Consider the following 24,883-nt stretch of genomic DNA (forward strand, 5'->3'; position numbering starts at 1 on the left):
ATCAAAATAGTCAGCATGGCTTTGTCGGGGGAGATCGTGTCCAACTAACTTGATTGAATTTTTCAAGGAGGTTACTAGATGTGTAGATGAGGGTAAAGCAGTTGATGTAGTCTACATGGACTTCGGTAAGGCTTTTGATAAGGTTTCGTATGGGAGATTGGTTAAGAAGGTAAGAGCCCATGGGATCCAGGGCAATTTGGATCCAAAATTGGCTTGGTGGCAGGAAACAGAGGGTAATGGTCGAGGGTTGTTTTTGCGACTGGAAGCCTGTGACCAGTGGTGTACCACAGGGATCAGTGCTGGGACCCTTGCTGTTTGTAGCATACATTAATGATTTAGGCATGAATATAGGAAGTATGATCAGTAAGTTCGCAGATGACTTGAAAATTGGTGGTGTCGTAAATAGTGAGGAAGAAAGCTTTAGATTACAGGATGATATAGATGGGCTGGTAAGATGGGTGGAGCAGTGGCAAATGGAATTTAATCCTGAGAAGTGTGAGGTGATGCATTTTGGGAGGACTAACAAGGCAAGGGAATATACAATGGATGGTAGGACCCTAGGAAGCATAGAGGGTCAGAGGGACCTTGGTGTACTTGTCCATAGATCACTGAAGGCAGCAGCATAGGTAGATAAGGTGGTTCAGAAGGCATAAGGGATACTTGCCTTTTTTAGCCGAGGCATAGAATATAAGAGCAGGGAGGTTATGATGGAGCTATATAAAATGCTAGTTAGGCCACAGCTGAAGTACTGTGTAAGTTCTGGGCACCACACTATAGGAAGGATGTGATTGCATTGGAGAGGGTGCAGAGGAGATTCACCAGGATGTTGCCTGGGCTGGAGCATTTCAGCTATGAAGAGAGACTGAAAAGGCTAGTTTTGTTTTCCTTAGAACAGAGAAGGATGAGGGGGGACATGATTGAGTTATACAAAATTATGAGGGGCATTGATAGGTTAGATAGGAAGAGACTTTTTCCCTTAGCGGAGAGGTCTATAACCAGGGGGCATAGATTTAAGATAAGTGGCAGGAGGTTTAGAGGGGATTTGAGGAAAAATATTTTCACCCAGAGGGTGGTTGGAATTTGGAACGCACTGCCTGAAGAGGTGGTAGAAGCAGGAACCCTCACAACATTTAAGAAGTACTTAGGTGAGCACTTGAAACGCCATAGCATACAAGGCTACGGTCCAAGTGCTGGAAAATGGGACTGGAATAGTTAGGTGCTTGATGGCTGGCACAGAAATGATGGGCTGAAGGGCCTGTTTCTGTGCTGTTTAACTCTATGACTCAGTGACTTATAAACAGCAAACATGACACAGTATGTATCCATTTTGACAAAATAAAGGATAAAGTAGTTTAGAACCATGTGATTGGTGCTGGAGTGATTGCAAGTGATAGCCTTCACTTCTGAAGACTTGAGCTGGAATTTAATGTAGATAATGGAAAATATATGGAAATAATGCCTCAGTTATCATTTTAATAGAATTTTAACAGAAAACTACAAAGAACATTCCTAAGGGTCAGTAGAATTCACACCATAAAATTTGTATTTTTGATGAAAATGTTATGTCCATTAAAATAAATGTGGTCAGTGCTGGGAAATAGAACACTTTTCACTTTGGGCATGATGGAGCATGAGACAGCCCTGGTGCAGTGTTAGTGGGACCATTGCTTTGGAGGTGATGCATGAAGCTGAGCCCCAGTGAGTTTCCTTCACATGATAATGCTGCAATGCCTCAGATGACTTTTCATTACAATATCAAGCTATTTTGCTAGCAACATTAACCACAACTTCACAGGGGCATCTCCTATTTTCCAATCTACTTCTCACATCAACTATTCTTATAGTCTCTTTGCTTGACACTGCCAAATTAAAGTCACTTTTGAATACCTACCAGCAACTTCGTTCTTGTGGTCAGACCCCAATGGAGATAGAGGACCTTCATCCCATCACTCTGTGACCTGGATACAAACATACCTCATTGTGGTAACTCACTGTACCACCTTTAAGTAAAAGTCAAATTTGAAAGGATTTGAAAAGCCCAGCGTGCAGAAAATTAGGGTTGAGGTTTCAATGTTCGTCTGTGATAAATGGTTTCAGTTCTGTCTATGACTGCCCAGAATCTGACGTAGAAGACTTCAGTACTGGCGTTCAATACAAGGTAAAAAAAAATCTTCTTCATTCAACCTGAGGCACCTCTAAAGAGCAACTAAATTAATAAACTGTTTTTAAGATCTTCACTATTTATAAGTAAACTAAACCTCGTGCAACAGAAGGTGTTTTCTGTACCATACAACATATAACAATGTACTGGTGGCTGATACAGTGTTGCCTTTTGTTGCATGCTTCTGGTCTGACTATTTTAGGAACCATCAGCTTGTGTAGGTCATTGGCTTATATATTAAAAATATTGAAGGTATCAATTCTAAATGTATTTTCCTGGTCTTTCCCCATACTCTTTAATATTTTTCTAATTCCCTCTTAAATACTGTGACTGAATTGGTTTCAAGGATCATTTGTGGTAACGTATGGCATATTCTAAAAATACTTTCCATTGGAAAACTATCTATTAACTTGTTCCTTTATGATGCCTTTGTTACAAATCACTGCTCAATGGAAAAATTGCCTTATTTGCCCTTTAAAATCCCTGCAAAATTGGCAACATTTTCATTAGATCTCCTAATTTTTCCCTGCTGTAATGTATACAGCCCTAGATTTCAAGTTTTAATCATAACCATATCTGGTCAACCTTGGTATCATCACTGTGAATCTGTTCTTTAATTAGCTTGGTAAAACCCTGACAAATTCTTCATTCACCATTATTTTAGAATTCTTGAAAGTAAACAAAGTAAATCTGTTACATGAAAAGCAATGCATCAATAGTAGATAGCACCTTCTGAGGAATTCCATAATGGGACAACAGATTGTCTTCGGTCATCTGAAAAATATTCAGTACTTTCTGAAAAATAGCTAAGAACTTTCAGAAAGCTAAGTTGACTTCCTGGTTTGCAATAGTATCTTTGTACCAAAGAAGCAATGGGAAAGAATCTGTTGCCACCACAAACTTTAATCTTCCCACATTGCGCACAAATTATCTTTACATAACATCATAATAAACTCAGTCTTGGGTCTGTTGTAGCAGTTTTGCCTGAAAGTCAGATGGTTGTGGTAAAGCCTGGCTACCCGACCTGAACCCGACCAAACCTGATTACGTGTCGGGTTCAGGTCGGGTCGGGTCTGTATTCTGCGTCCAGCATCTGGGTTCGGTCAGGTTGGGCTGGACTGTACTGTTTTGTTTCGTATTGTTTTCATTTTAATCTATGATTTTTTTTTTCTGTTTCAATAATACGTTTGTCATTTTCTGCTTGGGTCAGGCATTTAAAAAAATTTAAGTACTCTGGCCCAGGTCGGTTTGGGTTGGCTGTTGTTGAGTCGGACCGGGGTCGGGTTTTCATTTTATACCCGAGCCAGGCTTTTGGTTGTGGGTTCAAGACTTCAGAGATTTGAGCACAGAATCTAGGCTGACACTTCAATCAAACCAAGTTGCTTGTTATTTATTTTGTAAAACAATAAATTATAGCTGTGCTAGTACCACTAACTCATTCATTTCTGTAACCTTCATCATAAATTTCTATTCTGGCCAATAACTTACAATGCAAAAAAACCTACAGTATTACGATCCTCCATGCTTATGTTATAACGCTTTTAAGAATAGTTCCTCACAAAAGCATGGTTCAAATTCAATAGACTGGAAAAATAATTCAACGTAAAAACTTGACAACCATCACCTTTAAGGTACACGCAATTTTTGAGGAGTTGGTGCAACAGCTAATATTTATAAAGCACACAATTATATTCTGCACTGGGTCGACAGGAGAGTCCACCGAAGTTCATAGCCATTGCGCAGTACAACAATGTTGCTTTGGTAACTTAACTGAGGGCAGAGAGAAATTTGCTCTGTACACTATTTGTAACAAAATACAAAATGCATGTAAAAAGAGCAATTTTGCTACAAATAGTCAACAGACAAAATCTTCCAGATACTTAATCAAAATGCAGTAAAACAAATCATAACAAACTCGTGATGTTCCTAAATTCTGGAGCCTGTGTAAAGAGTATGAATGCAAAAGGAAAAATTAAATTAACCTTATGATTGGCATTTTGGATAAAAATTTGTCTCGAGGACAGAAAGTGGCGAGTCATGACATGGTAAACGGTTGTTTTTCAGACTGGAAGATGGTAAACAGTGGCCAGAATTTTACGCCCCCACCACAGCCCCTTCCAAACAACCCCAGGAGCGGGCTGGGAGGCGCGGATGACATAAAATTGAGTGGGAGACAGGGGGTTGCCATACCCGTCACCTAGCCGCCTCCACTGCTATTTTCCCAGCAGCAGGGAGGTGGCAAATGGCGCACCTGCCCCAGACCTATTGAGGCCCTGAAGTAGCCAATTAATTGCTACTTAAGGACCTCCTCCTTTCCCTGCTGGTATTTTATTGGCGGTGGATGGGCAATTCAGCACTTGAGGAGGCCACCCAGTAAAAACTGACGGCCTCCTTGTGGAGTGGGGGGGGGGGGGGAAGGGCTTCCTGATTGGGCATCCTGTGCCACAGAGGGCCCTCCCCAGGTAGCACACACTAAAACTAACACCCGTCCCTGCTCTCCAACTCCCACCCCTCTCACCAGGACCTAGCCGATTGTCCCCGGCAAGGCCCAAACCTCACTTACCTTCTTGAAGGGCGACCGTCTCTTCTTGCTGGGTGCAGTCCCAGCAATGGCCACTGCTCCCAGTGGCGCTGCTGGAACTGAAGAGCTGCCAGCCCTCCTGCCTCAGAGGGGCGGAAGTCCAGAATGAGGTCAATTAAGGTCCTGGGCCATGCACAATTGCAACCTGGCTTCCAGTCTCGGGGAAGGTGGGCTCACCCTGACTTCTCAGCCAGTGGGCGGGGCCACTGTCAAAACATAAAATTCTGGCCAGTGGTGTTCCCCAAGGGTCAGCACTAGGATCGCAGCATTTTTTGCGAGATATAAATGACTTAGATCTTCGACTAAAGAGTAGAATTTCAAAATTTGGCAATGATACCAAACTTGGAGGAGTGACGAACAGTGAGGATGATACAAACCATCTGCAACACGACATAGATAGGCTGTGGAATGAGCAGACAAGTGGTAGATGTAATTAATCAAAAAACTGAGAAGGATAGAAGGTGGGAGGGTGAAAGGAAGGCAAGTAGCTGGGGACAAGAAGGGACAGCTGGGAACGCTCCTGGATCTCCTCCTCAGGCCAGGAGGAAGATGTTGAGAGTGAAAGTGAGGTCCGCCACCCTAAATGTTACCATTGCCACAAGGTAATGTGCAGAAGGCTGGAAGTTGCGGGCTAAACCCATAGGACGAGGTCAATGTAGAGAAAGAGGCCCTGACTAAGAGTACAACAGATCAGGCTGTAGCTCTGACTGCAGCTGTAAGGCCAAGTACAAAAATGACTGTGAGTGCGGGGGAATTCTTGTCAAAAGGAAGAGTAACTCCTTATCCTTCAAGTGAGGCAGGTATACTTAGGGGTACAGGAGCCAACCAAACTCTTTCGCTGGGGAAAGGCATAACTTTCCCACCAGAGAGCGCACTGAATGCCAAGGTTTTAGTGAATGGTATTGGCGGGGAGTATATACCCATACATTTGTATCTGGTGCACCTGGAGTGTGACCTAATGTCTGGAACGGTAACTGTAGGAATTGTCCATAGTTTTCCAGTAGATAGAGTTGACCTACTCTTGGGGAATGATTTGGCTGGATCAAAGGTAGTAATTTCTCCAGTAGTCACAGAAAGACCAAGTGAAGTCAAAGAGATAGAGCACTTGCAGGAACAGATTCTCGGAATTTTTCCTTCATGTGTAGTGAGCCAAATAATGGCTCAACAAGTTCCATTGTCAGAGATAAAATTGGCACCACAAACAGGTAGCCAAATATCTGAAACTTTCTTTGGGGATTTGGATAATCTGAAGGAAATGTTCAATAAGTCTTCTCTGATCAAGGCTCAGCAAGCCGATCCAGAGTTAACTAAGGTGGCACAATCAGCTCTAACTGAGGCAAAGGGAGTTCCAGAAGGCTACTATATTAAAAATGGGATGCTGATGAGGAAGTGGAGACCTCCTCACAGACCTGTGGATGAAGAATGGACAGTTGTTCACCAGATAGTGGTACCGCCCAAGTATTGCCAGGAAATATTAAGGATAGCGCATTAAATTCCTATCGTGAGGATGAGGCAGAAGGAGGCCTAGATAATTCTCAAATTGAACCTCCGACTGTCCAGTTAGCTAATACTGAATTGTTAGACAGTTCAACTTGATTCTGTATAGACCACAGAAAGGTTAATGCAGTAACAAAGGCAGACACCTAACCAATTCCTCGCTTGGAAGCTTTATTGAGAGTGAGCAGTGCCATGTTTCTTACAAAAATAGATTTGTTGAAGGGATACTGGCAGGTTCCTTTAACATCCTGAGCTAAAGAAATATCAGCCTTGGTCACACCAGACAGTCTTTTCCAATGCTGAGTGATACCGTTCGGGTTAAAAAATGCCCCAGCAACTTTTCAGAGACTATTGAACCAAGTGGTAGCCAGTGTTCCTAACTGTGTAGTTTACCTTAATGTGCTTCCACAGTGACACTTGGAAGGACCACTTGGAACAACTAGAAACTCTGTTTAAAAATTACAGTCAGCTGATTTGGTAATAAACTTTGTCAAAAATTCAAAAACCAGAATGCCAGACTATTCCGATGGGGTTTATTCGTACAGACCTATCACTTAAAGATTATACAAATTACGGGGCAAAATTATGCGATTGCAGAAGCTTTGTCTCAGATTTACCTGTGCTTTGAGTTATCTGAGTGCAAAGATGGTACAAAGCAGAACTGTATTAGCTATGGGTAAAGAGTGAATGAGAATGAATGTGTAAATGTGTTTTAATGTTTTTCATCTTCTGTTTTTTCCACACTTTGCAATGAAACACATTTAAAAATGGTGTTTCATTCCTCCCACGATGGAGGTGTGATGAAAGTGCATCCATTTTTTGTTGATTTTTTAAAATTATTTTTATATTTTAGAATTATGGCACTTGTTTTATTTGGGAAAACTGAAAAAAAGGATTCCATGGATTTTTCTTTTTACAAGGGTCACTTGAAAACAACATTTACTGGAAATCACCTGTCTTCAGATAAATACCCAACAGGGGCTTTTTGACTTAGGGTAGATGTTTACAGAGAAGTGGCAGGTCAAAATTTACAGGGATCAGGAGGATTGACTCTTGAAATATTGTTTTTGTTTTCTGTTTGGACAGTGTGTTGGGGTGTGAACTGTTTTGAAGGCAATTGGAGAAAACCAGCCAAGAGAGCAGTCACCATCAGCTCACCCTCTTCCATCTCTTTGAGAACTTCCTGAGAATCAAGTGTAACAAATAAAGAAACTGATGCTTCATTTCCCCTGAAAAGCCTACCAGAAACCCCTGATGCTGCATTTCTCCTAGAAAGCCTGCCAAACTGATAATCAACATTGTCTGAAAAGAAATACTCTCGAAATATCCCAGTGACAGCCATCTATGCGTATTTGGGACACCAGTCGAAAAGGGACAACTGACATCTTTCCATATCTTCTCTTTTTTTCAAGAATTAGCAAGCTAAAGCGTGACTAACCGACCTGGACCTGACTAGACTCGACTACTTGTGTCGGGTTCAGGTTGGGTTGGGTTGAAATTCTGAGTCCAGCATTCGGGCTTGGGTCAGGTCGGGCTGGACACGGCTTCCGGGAAATCACGGGATCAGGCTTATCCATGATTCTCCGGAACTCCAGCTGCAGGAATAGCCTGCTGCCAGAACAGATGAAGGAGATTCGTGTTGGGTCAGGTCGGGTCAGGTTTGGGTTGGCTGTGGTTGGGTTGGGCCCGGGGCAGGTTTTAATTTTATACCCGAGCAGGTTTTATAGCAAGCATTTGGCCAAAGTATTATTTCTTCGTTTAATTTGTAACAGAGCTCTAAAGAGAAAAATTACTTTATTTTTCGGTTAACCTGTGTGTGTGTGTATGGCAGGGGTTGCAGCAGGGGGCTAAGATAAAAGGGGAACTTTCATATTTCAATCTGTGTGTTAATGCTTTGCTTTATTACTGGATTAGTCTTGTTTTATCATAAACTGATAATTTTATTGTTTATTAAAGAAACCTGGTTGGTGTATTTTATTTTGGGAGAGAGTAGAATATATGATTGACCGCATCAGTAACTGGGTAAACATTTAAATACGTGTTGTGACCTGTGGAGAAGTGGAACTAGAAAAGATAGTGCACTCCTCCCACCTCAGTCATAACAGTGTGGTCTCACCAATGCCCTGTACAGCTGCAGCAAGATTTCCCTACTTTTGTACTCCATCCCTCTTGCAATAAATACCAATATTCCATTTGCCTTCCTCATTACTTGCTGTACCTGTCATTCATGTGATTGATGTACAAGGACACCCAGATCCCTCTGTACCACAGCATTCTGCAGCTTCTCTCCATGTAAATAATATTCTGCTTTTCAATTCTTCCCACCAAAGTGGACAACCTCACATTATACTCCATCTGCCACATTTTTGCCTACTCACACCTATCTGTATCTCTTTGCAGACACCCTGTGTCCACCTCACAATTTGCTTTCCTACCTATCTTTGTATCGTCTGCAAATTTGGCTACAATATTCTCGGTCTCTTCATCCAAGTCATTAATATAGATTGTAAGTAGTTGAGGCCCCAGCACCGATCTTTGTAGCACCCCACTAGTTACAGTTTGCCATCCTGAAAATGCCCCATTTATCCTGACCCTCTGAGCTGAATTTTACCAGCCCCTTGACGTTGTGGGTCATGGTGGGGAGGTCCGTAAAATACTTGCGGGAGAGGCCTGCCACGACCCATGATGCCGAGAAGGCCTTGCCACATTTTACCGGCAGCGGTGAGGCCTCGGTGTGGCCCCCCATGTCGCACAGCGGTGGAGCCTTCATTTCCTTAATAAAATAAATTTAAACACATGTAAATGAGCTTACCTGGACCGGTCGGCCATCCCACGCCGATATTACAGCCTGTGGCCAGAAGTCCTGTGCCTTCCAATCCCCGTTTGGGGATTCAAGGCAAGACATTGGTGGGGAGGGGGGGAGGAGTTTCATTTTCAGGTCGGGGGGGAACGGAGAAAACTGATTCAATTGGCTGAGGGGATGGTGGGAAGGCGGTGAAGGGCAAAGAGTGCAAAGTTTGGGGTTTAAAATCGTGACTGTCATAAATGGTTTTTCGGGGGAGAGAGGGAAATAAATATATTGTTTGATCATTAGGGGGGTGGAAGAAGGGCTTTGATGTTCAATTTAACGTTTGTTTTAAATTTAATGTGCTGGTCTCTTTAAAATTTTACATCAGCGGTCAGGGCTTGAAGCCCTTTAAAAATGGCGCCGCGCTGTGCCTGCATGGTGGTGCCAGAGGCCTTTCTGGGCATGGAGCACCCGCACCCCTCGGCATCATTGGGGGCAGCTGTTCCACCTCCTCCATTTAAATGAGCCCCCACTCGTAATATCGCGGGGGCTCAGCGGTGGAGAATGAGCATGTAAAATTCAGCCCTTTGTTTCCTGCTAGTTAGCCAATCCTCTATCCATGCTAATATATTATTCCCAAGAGCTCTTATCTTGTGTAGTAACCTTTTATGTGGCACCTTTTTGAATGCCTTTTGGAAATTCAAATACACTACATCTACTCGTTCCCCTTTATCCATCTTGCTTGTTATATCCTCTAAAAACGATAATAAATTTGTCAACATGATTTCGCTTTCATAAAGCCCTGTTGACTCTGCCTGATTGCATTATGATTTTTTAAATATCCTGCTACTACTTTCTTCATAATGGATTCTAGAATTTTCCCAATAAATAAATTTGTCATTTTCAGGAGGGCAGTTTGTGACTAATGGAGTGGTGCGAGGCTCAGGCCTCAGCTACAATATAATCTACATTAAACACTTAGATGAGGGGATTGAGTGCAATATATCCAAGTTTGCTGATCTTACAAAGCTAGTTGGGAAAGTAAGCTGTGAGAACAATGCGAAGAAGCTGATTATGGGGTGTAACATGGGGAAATGTGAAATTGTCCACTTTGGTGGGAGAATGGAAAAGTAGAGAAGGCTTTTTTAAAAAAAAAGCTGGCTTTATCATGCTCATATTTCTTAGTTTCATGAGGCAAAGTTCTAGCCAGTACTGATGGGCAAGTGAGATAAACCTTGAAGAGAATGCACTTTAAATAATGTGAGAAGTATCATAAGCAGTTATTAGTTGTCTGCAACAGGAACTTGATTCAGAAATCGCTTTTCATTTGGCTCATCAACTAATAATTTCTACTGATCCTATTCGCTGGTTTGTTTTCTAAACTGGTCTTTGATCGATCTGTTTTAAGGCTAGACATATGACAATAAGTTACAGTGATAGAATAGCTTATGATTTTATTAGCAAATGGTTTTAGGGGCAGATTTAAGCTGTGGTCCTGTTTCTACTATGAGTTGGATTGCAACCACCCAAACACATTTCATGCATGATCATATAATCAGATGGGGAAAAAAAAGTTCTGGGTTGGATTCAGTCCAGAGGTGATGTGTCAATGACTCTTCCTTTGTCAACACTTCCTTTATTGTTGTTCACCATTATTGAAGAGGCCAGCATGCTTGCACCCTCCTCTTAAAACCAAATCTACTTCACATCTGTTTCCTACCACTAGCAGCATTGCACAGTCATGTTGAGTACAAACTGAAAGTGAACAAAATAGCAATTGGGCAGTTACTGCCATTGTACTTCATCACACAGAAATATTGCTGCACTGTGCAAAATACAGAATGTGGAAAAAAAAATCACCTTGAAAATTGATTATCCAGACACTGCATTTCTCAGAGTGAATCTGACCTTGTGTAGCTCATGTTTTATTATCAACTGATCATAATTGTGGTTCATTAAACATTAGTGATCAGTTTGTGATATTATTTCACACACATAATTATTGTTCTGACCCAAGAACTCTTAAATTACTACTCATAAAAAAACTAGCTACCGTGACCTCAAGGAAAATAAAATACATCATAAATGAAGCTATTAATCTAATAATTGTGACCCATCATGGTTATATTCATAAAGTTTGCTGAGGAATAGCAGAGAGGCTTTGAAAAACTTTTCTCTCCCAACCACTTTACTGCGAGTTCTTGCGACAGATGATTTTTTTCTTTCTTTGATTATCCATCTTGCTTTCTTTCCATTTTTGTGCTCCTCACTTGATTCCTTTCCTGTTTCCCTTTCCTCCTATGTGGTTCCTTTCATCTTTCTTTTTTCTATCCCTAAGTCTGAGTTCCAAAGTCCCTGGTGGCAAACTTAAGATAACATGCAGAGCTGAACCTGTGACAGAACAGCCATCGAGATTCACAAGGGAAAAGAGCAACTTTAGTAATGCTCAGAGGAGACTCATCGGTGCTTCATCCAAAATTGTGTGACCTCGTGCATGAGCAGTCAGTGTCAGTTTGGGCTCCAGGTGAAACAGAATGAAGCCAAGCTGTACATCAGAGTGGCGGGATCCCACAAGAAGGACTGCCAACTGAATGACAGTCTATCATGAAATGAAAACTGCTGGGTAGAAAGCAAGATAGATAATGAAACCAACAGCAACACTGAGATACACAAAGGATGGGATTTTATGCTCACCCCCTTGGCTGGTTTGGAGGCAGGGTGAGCAAAAAATTGGGGGAAATGGTTATGGGGGGGTTGGCGCCACCAGGGCAGGAAGAGCTGTGAATGGCCTTCCCGCCCCACCACCAACTGAGGCCCTTAACTGGGCAATTAACAATTAAGGGTCGCCTCCCACTGCAGCTGCAATTACCCCAGTGGCGGATGGCCCTCTCGTTGCATGGGAAGCATGGTTGAAAAAACAGTGCGGGCTGCTTCCCAGCTCCAGGTTGAGGGTCCCTTGTTCAAAGGCACTTAATCCCTGAACAAGGGACCCAGCATCAGGAAGGGGGGTCCCACTGAAGGCCAACCCCCTCCCCTGCAACCCCACCCCGTGAGACCCCCCCCTCCGTCCTGACCTACCTGAGGCCCGACTCCAGCGATGCACCTCGGCCTCCAAGACAGTCACCTGCAGCAACAGTCACCGCCTCTGTGGTGACGCTGCAGCTTCTGGCCTCTGATTGGCTGGCAGCTTTCCAACGGCGAGTCTTCCAGTGATGAGGTCCTAATTCCTATGGAAAGCCTGCCGCTGTCCCCTTAAGTGCCTGATTGCCACTAAATTTGGCAGGCCTTCCACAAGAGAGGCCACACGGGTTCTCGGTGTCAGTTTCTCCCAACGTTGAGACCCCTGCCACCAGCATAAAATTCCCCCCAAAGTTTTTCAAGGTGAGAGAGAGAGAGAAGCTTGGCTATGAGATTGGAGAGAGAAATGGACATTTACAATGTGCACATGAGGAAGAATTACAAAGAATTTGCAGCACAGATAAAGGCCATTTGGCCCAACTGGACGATGCTGCTGTTATGCTCCATATGAAAATCATTGCTCGTTAATTCATCTCACTTTATTAATATACCCTTTGATTTTTTTTCTCCATCTTGTAATTTTCTAGCTTGCCCTTATGTGCAATACCATTCACCTGATCTACTCCATGTGGTAACAAGTTCCATACTCTAACCCCTGTCTGGATAATTAGGTTTCTTCTGAATTTCTTATTGGATTTATTAGATTTATCCTATATTTATGACCCATAGTTTTGCATTACCTCACAAGTGGAACCATGTCCTCTATGTCTATCTTATCAAACCCTTAATAATTCTATAGATCTCTATTAGGCCACTCTTCAGCTTTTTCTTTAAAAGCAGAAACAGTCCCAGCCTGTTCAGTCTTACCTGTTAATGTTAATCTCTCAGTTCTGGTACCATCCTTGAAAAGCTTTTTTGCACCTTCGCCAATGCCTCTATATCCTTTTATAACATGGAGACCAGAACTGTTCCCAGTGCTACAAATGTGGTCTAACCAAGGTTCTATTCAAATTTAACATAACTTCTCTGCTTTACAACTCTATTTCACCAGAAATTATACCCACTGCTTTGCTTGCATTTTTATGACCTTATTAACCTGTGTTGCTAGATTTAATGATTTGTGAATCCATGTCCCCAGATCCTTTTGCTCCTCTACCCCATTTAGCATCTAGGGAGGATTCTTAACTCCCAATTATCCTCCATAATGTCAACCCCGACCTCCTCTGCGACCCTCCAGCATACCCATCTCTATCTCTTCTGCGATCCGCCATAATGTCACCTCTGATCTCTTCTGCGATCTCTTATGCAACACTCCAAGATATCCTCCCCCCCCACCGCCCCCTCTGGCCCAGTATCTTCTTCAACCCTCCATGATGTGTCCCCACAACTCCCCACCCTGGTGTCTTCTATGATCCTCCACTCCCATCTCTCCCTCGCTCCGATGTTCGCTTCCTAGCTGAGGTCTGGCGCAGCAGGCTTTCCTGCCTGACATCCAGCCAGCCAGCCTCTCAATCTGGCTGGCTGCTGGCTGGGAAATGGAGTCAAAAAATTTTCAAGTGGTTCTGCTGTTATATTTGACAGAACCTCCGGGAAACACATATTTCCCAGTTGCTAAACCTCCCAACAAATTCCATTCCCCGCCCATTCCCTCCCAACCTCGTAGTTAATATTGGGGCCGTATTTTCCAAGCAGCATGTGACCTTCGGATTTCTCCTACCAAAATGTACCAACTCACACCTACCTGTATTGAAAATTGTTTGCTATTTCCATGCCGATTGTGCAAGTTTATTGAAGTCTTCTTGAGTTTGACCAAGAAATGTAGCTGGCTTTACCAAATGATTATTGGCATCCTCTCTGCTCATCTTTTTACCCTATTCTTTAACTGTGCTTTTGCCTTATAATGAACAATACTATGGACAAGAAAATAAAATGCATTGCACATTGCTATGGCAACACTTTGATTTGTTTAGGCATGTATGGCTGTGCCTCACCTGAGAAACAGGTCACTAGCGGCATCTGGTAACATTTTACCATTGTCAAGCATACACCTGTGCTTGATTGGACAGTCAGACTACCATGTTTTATGGTTCACTTAAGTATTAACAAAGGAAATTATCATTTTCCCTAATAATTCTACATATGATGCAAAATAAAATGGCCTCACAGTGCCTGTATCATCATAGGAACATTTGGATAAGAAGTAAGCCATTTGGCCCCTCAAATTATTCAGTTACTCATGGGTGATCTGTACCTCAACTCTATTTACCCACTTTTATTTATCCCTCAATACTTCTACCTAACAAAAATCTTTCGATCTAGATTCGAAATCTACAATTATCCAAGCATCCATTGCCTTTGGGGAAGAGAGTTCTATATTTCCACTATTCTTTCAGAAAACGTGCTTCCTGCTTTTGTTGCTGAATGGCTGGTGGGACATCCTGCCCCATGTGCCCAAAGATCTGTGGGTCGAGAATCGGCCTGTTCAGTCACCTGAAGACCCATGGCAGAAATTAACGACCTTGAGTAGACATCATCTTCGAATCGAGGGACAGCCAGCGACGAGTGAATGGCTGCGATCAAATTTTAAGATTACATCCCCTTGTTCTAGGTTCTTACACAAGGGGAAATAATTGCTTCATATCTACCCTCCCACTAGAGGAAATGATTTCTCAATATCTACTCTGTCCAATCCTTTTAACATTTTATGTCGCTCAATCATATCACCCCTCAAAATTTCCTTGGGCTTACCGAACACAATATCGCCAAAAGAAAAAGTACATGCCAGCTTTTGCTGTTCAGTCTTTGTCACTTTAAACACTGAGGTCTGAATTATACAGGTCCGCTGGCGGGCCGTGCCCCCCCCCAATCACATGGAGGGGCGGGTTGTCCGTCCCCGACAATGGCGTCAGCTGTCCGTGCGCCGGCGTTGACACCATTTTTAAAGGGCTTTGAGCCCTACTGTTAAATTTAAATATTTAAAGATGCAGTGAATAAAAAAAGTACATTTACTTTGCCCCTCTCCTACCCCTCAATAACCGTAAAATTAACCCTCTTCCCCCAAAAACAATTACCCTGTCCACCTGACCTTGCCCGGCCAAAGTGCATAAACTTTAACCTAAAACCCTTCCCATCATCCCCGAAATCAATGATATCACTTTGATCACGTTCTTCCCCCCTCACCCCGCCCCACACTGATAAACGTACCTCCTCCCCGCACTTCCCACAAGTGTTCTGCCTCACTTCCCCAGATGGGGATCCGAAGGTGCGGGAGTGCCAGCCAGCGGCAGGAAGTTCGCAGCAGGAAGGTGGCGGCGTAGGTATGATTAATTCATTAATCTTAATTTATTTAAATATGTTAATGGGGGTCCCGTCTCTGAGTGGCGAGAGAGCCGCCACGAGGCCTCGCCGCTGCCGGCAATATTGGGCCAGGCCCTCCCAGTGTCGGGGTGCGTGGCGGCCCTCTCCTGGAGGCATTTTCTGGCCCTGTCCCCCCCCCGCCACAAACCCTGATGTTGCAGGAGTCGGTAAAATTCAGCCCTGAGTTATTCTGAAATGCAATTACTCTTTGTGTACAAACAAAACAGCCATATTCCATCCAGCAAGATCTCACAAACAGTAATGGGCTGAATGACCAATCCATTTACTTTTGGTGTTGTTGAATGAGGGAGAAATGTAGGCCAGTGAAGAGAAATCTGTTCTCCTTCAAATTGTGCCATTGGATCTATCACTTCCACATAAACTACTGGAACAGGCAGTGTGACCTTGGTTTAATATCTCATTCAAAGGACAGCATCATCAACAATGCAGCACTCCTTCAGCACTGCACTGGAGTATCAAGCTTGGATTATGAGCTCAACCTCTTCAATATCCAAACAACCAACCAACTTTCTGATTCAGAGAGAAAAATATACGACCTCAGTCCTGCCCACCATCATAACCAAATTCTGATGTAACTAGTTGAAAAAAGTAGCAAAATGACCCAAGCTGTAGTTCAGTATGTTCTGGGCAATTTTAACTACCATATATTCCTAGCTGATGCTGACCATCAAAATAATCCTGAACAGTAATTTCTTTGAATATAATCTACTGCGTTTGAAATTGGATTTGTGAAGTTATCTCTTTTTGCCTTGGAAGTGCCAATTCTCTCAAGAACAATAAATTTCAATTTGCAACTTCTTTAATTTAACCACCCAACATAGTATTGAATAAAATTTCTCAAGTTGCTTTTTTTTAAAAACAGGATTTTGAGAAAAACCAATTTACACTGTGTGAACCTACATCACAGATCCACTCCCTAGATTCAGATGTAATCATTGCTGTGATATTGTCCTGTCATGTCCAGGTTTTTACAATAGATTTGACACTTGTCTTCTGATTTGTAAAAGTGGAATTTCTATCTATAATCCATTTTCAATCTCTATTGACAGTCAGGTGAAAAATAAGTTATTTGTGAGAAATTCATTTCATGGGAATCCCTTTGAAGGACATATGCAATGCTTTCAAAAAAGCATTTAAACGCCTGTAACCACAAAAAAAAAATGCAGTATAGCTTCATATTCAGCACTTTAACATTCAGGCAAAGTTGCTCATGGCACCCAGGCGTATGGTTTCTCTAGGTTGGGCATATCTCGGTTGGTTCCTAGGCTGTTTGTTAATTGTAGTGACATTGTGACTATGGGTGAAAAGAATTAATTTCCACTCTTGCTGTGAATGGTGAACAAAGGAGAACTCCCTCCCCGATCCACCCCATATTTTTTCGAACTGCTACTGTATTTCCTGACAAGCTAGCTATCCCCACTTGGGTCTCCCCTACAGGGAGAAACCCATGAAATATCATTAGTGACATTGAAGGTAGTGTATTGAAGACTTCAAAGGCCAACAATGTACTATTAAAGCCAAGAAATGCAATTGGTTTTCACTTATTAGTGATAAACATATCATGTAATGCTAGAAAGTTGAAGGAGGAGCTGGACAGATATTTGACAGAGAATATTTCTGAAGGTGAGAGAGAGAATAGTGTATTGTCCTCAATGGTCTCTTCAGTTCTATAATTTTAATTTCCTATAATACACAGGTTCAAGCATAAACTGGACCTATTCTAACAAAAATCAGCATTGGCTCAATGATAGCACTTTCTGAGTCAAAGTCCCATTCCAGAGACTGGAGCTCATAATCCAGTGCAGTACTGTCACAGGAACTACGTTTCGGATAGGACATTAAACCCGGCCTTTTCTCTCAGGTGGACGTAAAAGATCCCACAACACTATTCGAAGATGAACAGAAGAATTCTGCCTGGTTTCCTGGCCAATATTTATGCCTCAACCAACATTACTAAAACAGATTACCTGATCATTATCTTATTCCTCCCCAATCCACCCCATATTTTTGCTATGAGCAGATTTGTAGCCATGTTTCCAACACTACAACAGTGACTATATTTCAAGAGGACTTTGTTGGGTATAAAACACATTGGGATACCCTGAGGTTGTAAAAGGTACGATATAAATTCAAGTCTTCCTTTTTCTTTTCTTTAAAAAGATTAATATGTAATTCAAGTTGGTTAAGAAGAGCAGGTATTGCGCATAATCTGTCCAATTTCAGCCGACATTCCAACTTTACAAGGTGCCGAGCCTTTGCCACCCACCCTAACCATCATGAATGAACTTCTCTCCAAGATACCCTTTTCAGGGCCGGGCTAGGTTCTAGATTGCTGATAGTGTGCCTGCCCGGGGCTGGTAGGATACCCTGGGATACCTTTCTTCCACCCGCTGAGGGTATGTGCATGAGGCCTAGCCCACAAAGCCCCACTGCTATCATCTGCCAGCTGCTCACTCCATAGTCAAGTTCCAGTCCAATGTATTTAAACTGTGCTGTTTTATGGTTGTATTCAAGCAAAAACAATCCTAGACTAATGATTTTATGCCACGGTGACACAAAAGTGGAAATACAATTCCAGAGTTAGAATGGATTTGTCATTAGTGACTCAGAGAAACAAAGCACCCAGCAACCTCAAACCTGAAGTTCAAGTCCCAGGGTGCAGTACAACTCTGGTTTCTTCCAGGGTATTTGTTGAGTCCACTATCGTTAAGCAACATCTACTCCCACACATTAACACATGTACATATCCTGTGACACAGCGGCACAGTGGCGCAGTGGTTAGCACCGCAGCCTCACAGCTCCAGCGACCCGGGTTCAATTCTGGGTACTGCCTGTGTGGAGTTTGCAAGTTCTCCCTGTGTCTGCGTGGGTTTTCGCCGGGTACTCCGGTTTCCTCCCACCACCAAAAGACTTGCAGGTTGATAGGTAAGTTGGCCATTATAAATTGCCCCTAGTATAGGTAGATGGTAGAGGAGTATAGGGATAGGTGGGGATGTGGTAGGAATATGGGATTAGTGTAGGATTAGTATAAATGGGAGGTTGATGGTTGGCATAGACTCGGTGGGCCGAAGGGCCTGTTTCAGTGCTGTATCTCTAAATAAAATAAAACAGCTTCAAAATCTCAAAATAACTGAAGGTAGCAGAATAACAGTATAATTCCAGTCTGTATGACCACCTCACACTTGAAGACATTCTGCTCTTATATCACCAGATGCAGTACACTACAGCTTTATGAAGGTGAAAAGGTGGCCCAACAAATTTAGCCAGCAGGACAAAGTGCCAAACCAGTGAGAAATACAATCTTGATGTCCCCATGCTGCTCATTTTCCAGGCATAAGCCACACCACAGTTGGGGAACATGATGTGAGAGGAGGGGGAGTTCCTCCATCAAGTACAGCTGGATGTCTTCTACTGACTGGCTCAGGGTAGCATCAATAGATGCGAGGAAATAAAATTACATGCTTGGCATACTCATCACAGCTGGTAAGTAGTCAGGGAACAGTGCACAGAGGGCAGGGTGGGAAGAAAAATTAAAGGGCTCATACCTTCACAACAACTGCAACAATAGTAAGTTTTACTCCATTGTACAAAGGCATTTTGAGTGCTAAATTAATGGCAGATAAAGCAAAAATAAAACAGAGCTTTATCACACCACAGAACATCAGCAAGGGCTCAGTTACAGACCTGCAAAGTACAACTAAAATAGCAGCTTACGAAAATTAATAAGATAATCCATTAAATATATATTATGGATTCATTTGCAACTAAGATGTAATGCAAGGTCATACTTAAAACAGTACTCATCATTGAATCATTGGTGCTTGATACGAAGAATAAAGCTTGTAATAAAATATTAACCATCATTGTGCTGCATTTTCTGTTTCCTTACCTGTCTCTTATTCCTCCTTTTCCAAGTTGTAGCATAGGCTCAGATGTGAGAGGATCGATACTTGCTGGAAACAGCAACTCAAAGCAGCTAATTCATGAAGTGATAAACCCTGTTAAATAAAAGACAAAGATCTATTAATATTTCATCAGAGAATGATATTTGTATCTGTTGCATATTTTAAAGATTTGAAAATCTTATAATGTAATGCCTTGCAAAACATGATGTTTAAAAAGTTATCTTATAGAAGAAGGTTACAAAATTTATTCGCTAAACGTGAGATAGAAACCGGATTGTAACGAGCCTCCCGCCAGCAATTGTGGGGGGAAACAAAATCAAATAGCTGTGTGCTTGCACTCACCTACAGTGCATGCAAAGTTGTAACCATAGCAACTCACACTGAGTAACTGCCCCTGAGCTTGCTGTGGCTTCAGTACCATACACGAAAGACTCTTGTGCTGTACAGCTCAAACAATGTTACACTCAGGTACTTTATAAATACTCTCAGCATCTCCTGTCAGCCGTAGCAACTATGGCAGATTTCACAAGTACTCTGTTCTCCACAAAGGTAAAGGAAAGGGCACTGTACTGAATAATGCTCCACAACTAACAGCTAACTTTACTTAAACTTCAAAACAAAACTCACATTGTTTATATAGGGTGTTGTATCTTTGAGAGATCAGTGAGTTCATGCATTGAGTGTGCTACTGATCTGTATAGATAAGGAAGATCCCAGGATTGATAACTGATCTGTACTGAGATAGCTGATTTCAGCTGGGTGAAGGGAGAGTGCTCGCATTGGTTTTAATGGCTCTGGTCTGGGGAAATAACAGCAGGATTAGGTCAAGTAGCCTGTCAACTCTAACTATCCAGGTTCACACAAAGAATAGTCTCTTGGGTGAAGCACTGAGAGGTTGCAAATGGCTGTGGAACTGTATTTAAGCAAGAGTCACGACCTTCAAATTTGGAGAATTGAAAAAAAATCACTAACCGGGAAGCTAATGAATAAAACGTTTATTCTTCTGCGAAGGAGAGCTGTGCAATTCCTTTGTGATTGTGTCACTCATAACATATGTAGTCACCTTCACGAGTGAAAAAATATCTCAATCAGCAACTTCTTACACAGTACAAACGCAAAATACCGTGGATGCTGGAAATCTGAAATTAAAACAGAATATGCTGGAAATACTCAGTAGGTCTGGCAGCATCTGTGGAAAGAAACACGGGCCGGAATTTTACAGCCCCCCGACAGGAGTGGGCTGGTGGCAGGGGAGGTCGTAAAATTGAGTGGGAGGTGGGGGGGGATGCCTTCCTGCCCCCGCTTCAATTTTACATGGGGCGGCGACAACGAGAAATGGCCTACCTGCCAAAGGCCAATCAAGGCTCTTAGGTGGCCAATTAACTGCCACTTAAGGGCTCCTCCCGCCACCGCTGGTATTTTACCAGTGGCTAGCAGGCGGCTCAGGCTCCCAGAATGCCACCAGGTTTCACCTGGCGGCCTTCTTGCGGGCTGCGAGGGAGGGGTGGAGGGGCCCTCCTGATCGGGCACCTTGTGCCTCACGGAGGGCCCCCCTGCTCAGCCCAACTTGAGCATTGCACAACACTTCCCCCCTCCAAGCTCTAACTAACCCCCCTTGCCTCACTGGGGCCCAGCCGATTGTCCCTGGCGAGGCCCCAAAAACATCCTTTGTATTCGGAGGCATCGCCCCTCTTGCTTCTGTTGGGTGGGTGCAGTCCCAGCTGTGGCCATTGGTCCTGGTGGCACTACTGGGACTGAGAGCTTCTGGTTGGCTGATTGGTCGGCAGCTCCATTAGGCGGGACTTCCTGCCTCAGAGAGGTGGCAGGCCTGCCCAAGGCCAATTAAGGGCCTGGAGAGTCCCAGCATGGCTCCCCAGGCACGGCGGAGGCGGGTTCACCGCCGACATTTTGGCTGGTTGGCGTGTTCTCCCACCCAACGTACAATTCAGGCTGTTAACTCTGTTTCTCTCTCCACAGATGCTGCCAGATCTGTTGAGTATTTCCAGCATGTTCTGTTTTATCTTCTTACACAGTGTCCTGTTTACTTTCTGCAAGAAACGTTTCCCTCTTCTGTTTTTCCACAATGAATACAGCAAAATCCTAATCACTGAAAAAGGATGGAATACTTTCAAACTTTTCAATGTGGGAAACAGATGGTGTGCAAATATTGACATATTCACATGGACACCACGCACCCCCCCACCAGCCCGCCTTTCAAAAATGTCAGCTCCCTTATGAATGAAAACAGAGGGATGACATTAGGAAAACAATTGTTTTTTAATTAGTAAACAGCGACATAAACAATGGGCTGGATTTTACATCGGGCGGACAGGAGCTGGCCACCGATGTAAAAGTTGGTGACGAACCCGCTTCCGCCCGGCCCGGGGATCTGACCTGCATTTTATGGGTCCCCAGGCTTTAATTGTTCCGAGACAGGACTTCCACCCGCTAGAGGGAGGAAGACCCGCTTCAATAGGCTGCCGGCCAATCATCAGGCCAGCAGCACCACCAGGAGCGGTGGCCACTGCTGGGAATGCAGTCCAGCCGAGGACATGGAACCAGGAGTGCAGGTAAGTTACGGTTGCCTCACCGGGCAAATCGGTCGGGCCCGGTGAGGCAAGGATGGTCGTTTGGGGGGAAGGGGGGTCGGCTCAGGTCCTGGGGGTGGTTGGGGAAGCGGGGGCGGCCCTCAATCGGGCACCCTGTACCCGTTTGTCTGGGATTCCCCCCTCCCTCCCTCCCCCCAGCACCTGCTTCCTGACAGCTGTCAAAGAAACACTTACCTGATTGCTGAAGAGTGGGGCTGCTGGCAATTTGGCAGCAAAGCAGAAAGTGCTGCAGAAATCCAGCAGGTCAGGCAGCATCTGTGGAGGGAGAAGCAGAGTTAACTTGTCCAAGTTCACAGACCTGAAAGTTCACTCTGCTTCTCTCTCCACAGATGCTGCCTGACCTGCTGAATTACACCAGCACTTTCCACTTTGATGCCACATACTTACCCTGCTTTGTCCCTGTGTCCTGTGAAGTTGTGATCCTCTTCTTCTACTTGTGTAACATTCCTTCTTATAGACGTGCGGCACCTGGGTGAATAATCTTAATTTTGCGCATTCCAGAACTTGAGACTTAAATAGACCATAAAAGGTATTACAAAGGTTTACAGAGAACACACTGACACCAATGGGAATCCACGGGTGTTACAGCAATGTAAATACGTCTTTCACTAAATGTCCCTCACCAGCATGTGTGCCCTTTTCTCTGTGTGAATGATGTGTGTCAGCATGTAGCACCAATGTCACATCCCTTTGCACCATTGGCCCTTCAGGAGAGCCAACGTATGCAATAACAGCATTGCCATGCCACCATTACTCATGAGCATCTCCACGGATGCAGTGACATGGACATTGGCTCAGTCAGCTGCTGCCTCTAATGGTGTACACAGGAACGCTGCAGATGTGGACTGGTGCACAGCAGGTGAGCAAGGGTGATGTGTGGCTTGTACAGCTCTTGCCTTTGTCTGATAAGCCACTGCCGTACATCCGTAGCTCACTGCTAGCCCTGCGTGCAGAACCTGGGTGCCATCTGCCCTCCCATGCGTCTTTCATGTTGTAGGTCTTCAGCGTCCTCATAGTCCGAGGAGGAATCCCGTTGACGTCTCTCCTCATCGTGCTAGGTCTGGCCCCTATTGTGTGCATAGTTGTGCAGAGCAGCAAAGAAAGGAGCTGGCCTTTTTGGCCCGTATTACAGGGCATCACCCTATCCATCCAGGCATTGGAGGCGCTCTTTCAGCATGCTGATCTTCTGCTCAATGGTGGCTCATGTAGCTCAGTGGCTGGCGTTGTATCTCTCCTCTGCAGCAGTGGTGGAGTCTCTCACCGGTGTCGGGAGCCATGTCTGCAAAGGATAGCCCTTATCTCCAAGAAGCCACCCCTCCATCTAAGCCAGTTCAGTGAACAGTGGTGGCAGCCGGGACTGGCACAAGACCCAGGTGTCATGGCAGTTGCCTGAGAAGCGGTCACACATTCGCTGCAAGCAGCCATGGCGTTCATATGCCAGCTTCACCTAGATTGAGAGGGCTCCTTTAATGGTGATGTCTGCAGGTAGTAGCCTGGCAGTAGGCCTAATGGCCACATGAGTTTAGTCTATGGACATTATAACCTATGGTTCTCCAGCAATGGTGCCCAAACAACTGGCCCTCTGGGCCTGGCTGTGAGAGTCTATGCTGAAGCAGAAGACATCCTCACTGGCCCTCTGGTGCAGGGCATTGGTGACCTCCCTGATGTAGAGGTGCACTGCTGACTGTGTGACCCCACAAAGGTCTCTGGTGGGCCCCTAAAAGGCTGCAGACGCGTCAGGTTTGAGAACTGCTGTCACATGAGGAACAAAGGCATGGGATGTCCACCGGAGCCCATGGGCTGCAGATCATCCTTGAGCAGGGCACAGAGACATGTCACCACCCTCTCGATATGCGCAACTGCCTCTGACACTGGTGCTCTGACATCCGATGACACGTCATGTGGGGCCTGTAGATGCACAGCAACCGTAATGGCGGGCTCCCCTTGGGGGCTGCTGCTCATGACCGGGGGCCTCTACATGGATAGCACCTTCCTGTTGATATTGCCTCTGGTGCATACAGATCCTCACATGCAGAGGATCACACAATGTAGAATGAGCCATAACTATTTCCATGTGATAAATAAAGTTGAACCCTGCATGTATTCGAAGGTTCCTAACAGGACAGGGATTGGTGTTGATGGGTACATCAGCTGCTTTCCTGGATCAACTATGTGGCGTGCCATGGCATTGCCTATCTTGGCCAACACAGAGTGGCACAGCATGACCACATCAAGATCCTACCAGCTTAATCAATTGCCCCCACCATCCATAAAACCTTAATGCTCGCTCTTTCTGGCATCCTCCCCACACAGAGGGTGCCGAGTGTGCCATTGCCTCCTCACAAACACAGAGCATACACCGTTAACGGAGGGATGGTACACGGTACCTCCCTTCATGCCAGCACAGTTTTCCCTCCAGTAATCCCAGACCTCCTTCCTTTCAGAATGCAGAGTGAGACCCCTGCAAATCCCCCCCTCCCTCCTTCCTTTCAGAATGCAGAGTGAGACCCCTGCAAATCCCTCCCTCCCTCCTCCCTTCCAGAATGCAGAGTTAGACCCCTGCATATCCCCCCCTTTAAGAATGCAGAGTTAGACCCCTGTGTATCCCCCCTCCCTCCTCCCTTCTGTATGGAGTGTGAGAACCTGCTGGCTTTTCAGATCGTGAACAGACAGCATGTGATGGCCGCCCGTTCAACGAAAAATCTGGCAGTGTCGGTGGAGAGGCAGCGGGCTGCATAATATAGGTAAGTACACATTCCCAAATGCTAATTATGGTGCCGCCGCTGTGCAACAGGGGGGCTGCACGGAGGTCCCCCTGCCGCCAGTAAAATGCGGCATGCCCGTCTCGACATCGCGGGTTGAGGCAGGCATGTCCCCGCAGCATTTAACCTGCCCCCGTGCCGCGACCCGTGGCGTCGAGGGGCTGGTAAAATGCAGCCCATTGTG

General features: G+C 44.4%; 1 protein-coding gene across 1 annotated transcript in view; it reads right to left on the reverse strand.

Annotated features, from left to right (window-relative positions):
• The window catches only part of tenm1 (teneurin transmembrane protein 1), a 1,688,122-nt gene extending 1,668,746 nt beyond the window's left edge, over positions 1–19,376 (reverse strand). The window contains exon 1 of the mRNA XM_068047383.1: positions 19,313–19,376. The gene's annotated coding sequence lies outside the window, so the exon portion shown is untranslated. The remainder of the gene's footprint in view (positions 1–19,312) is intronic.
• Between the last annotated feature and the right edge of the window lie 5,507 nt (positions 19,377–24,883).

Source organism: Heterodontus francisci, chromosome 15, assembly GCF_036365525.1.
Source record: "Heterodontus francisci isolate sHetFra1 chromosome 15, sHetFra1.hap1, whole genome shotgun sequence".
NCBI classification, from domain to species: Eukaryota; Metazoa; Chordata; class Chondrichthyes; order Heterodontiformes; family Heterodontidae; genus Heterodontus; species Heterodontus francisci.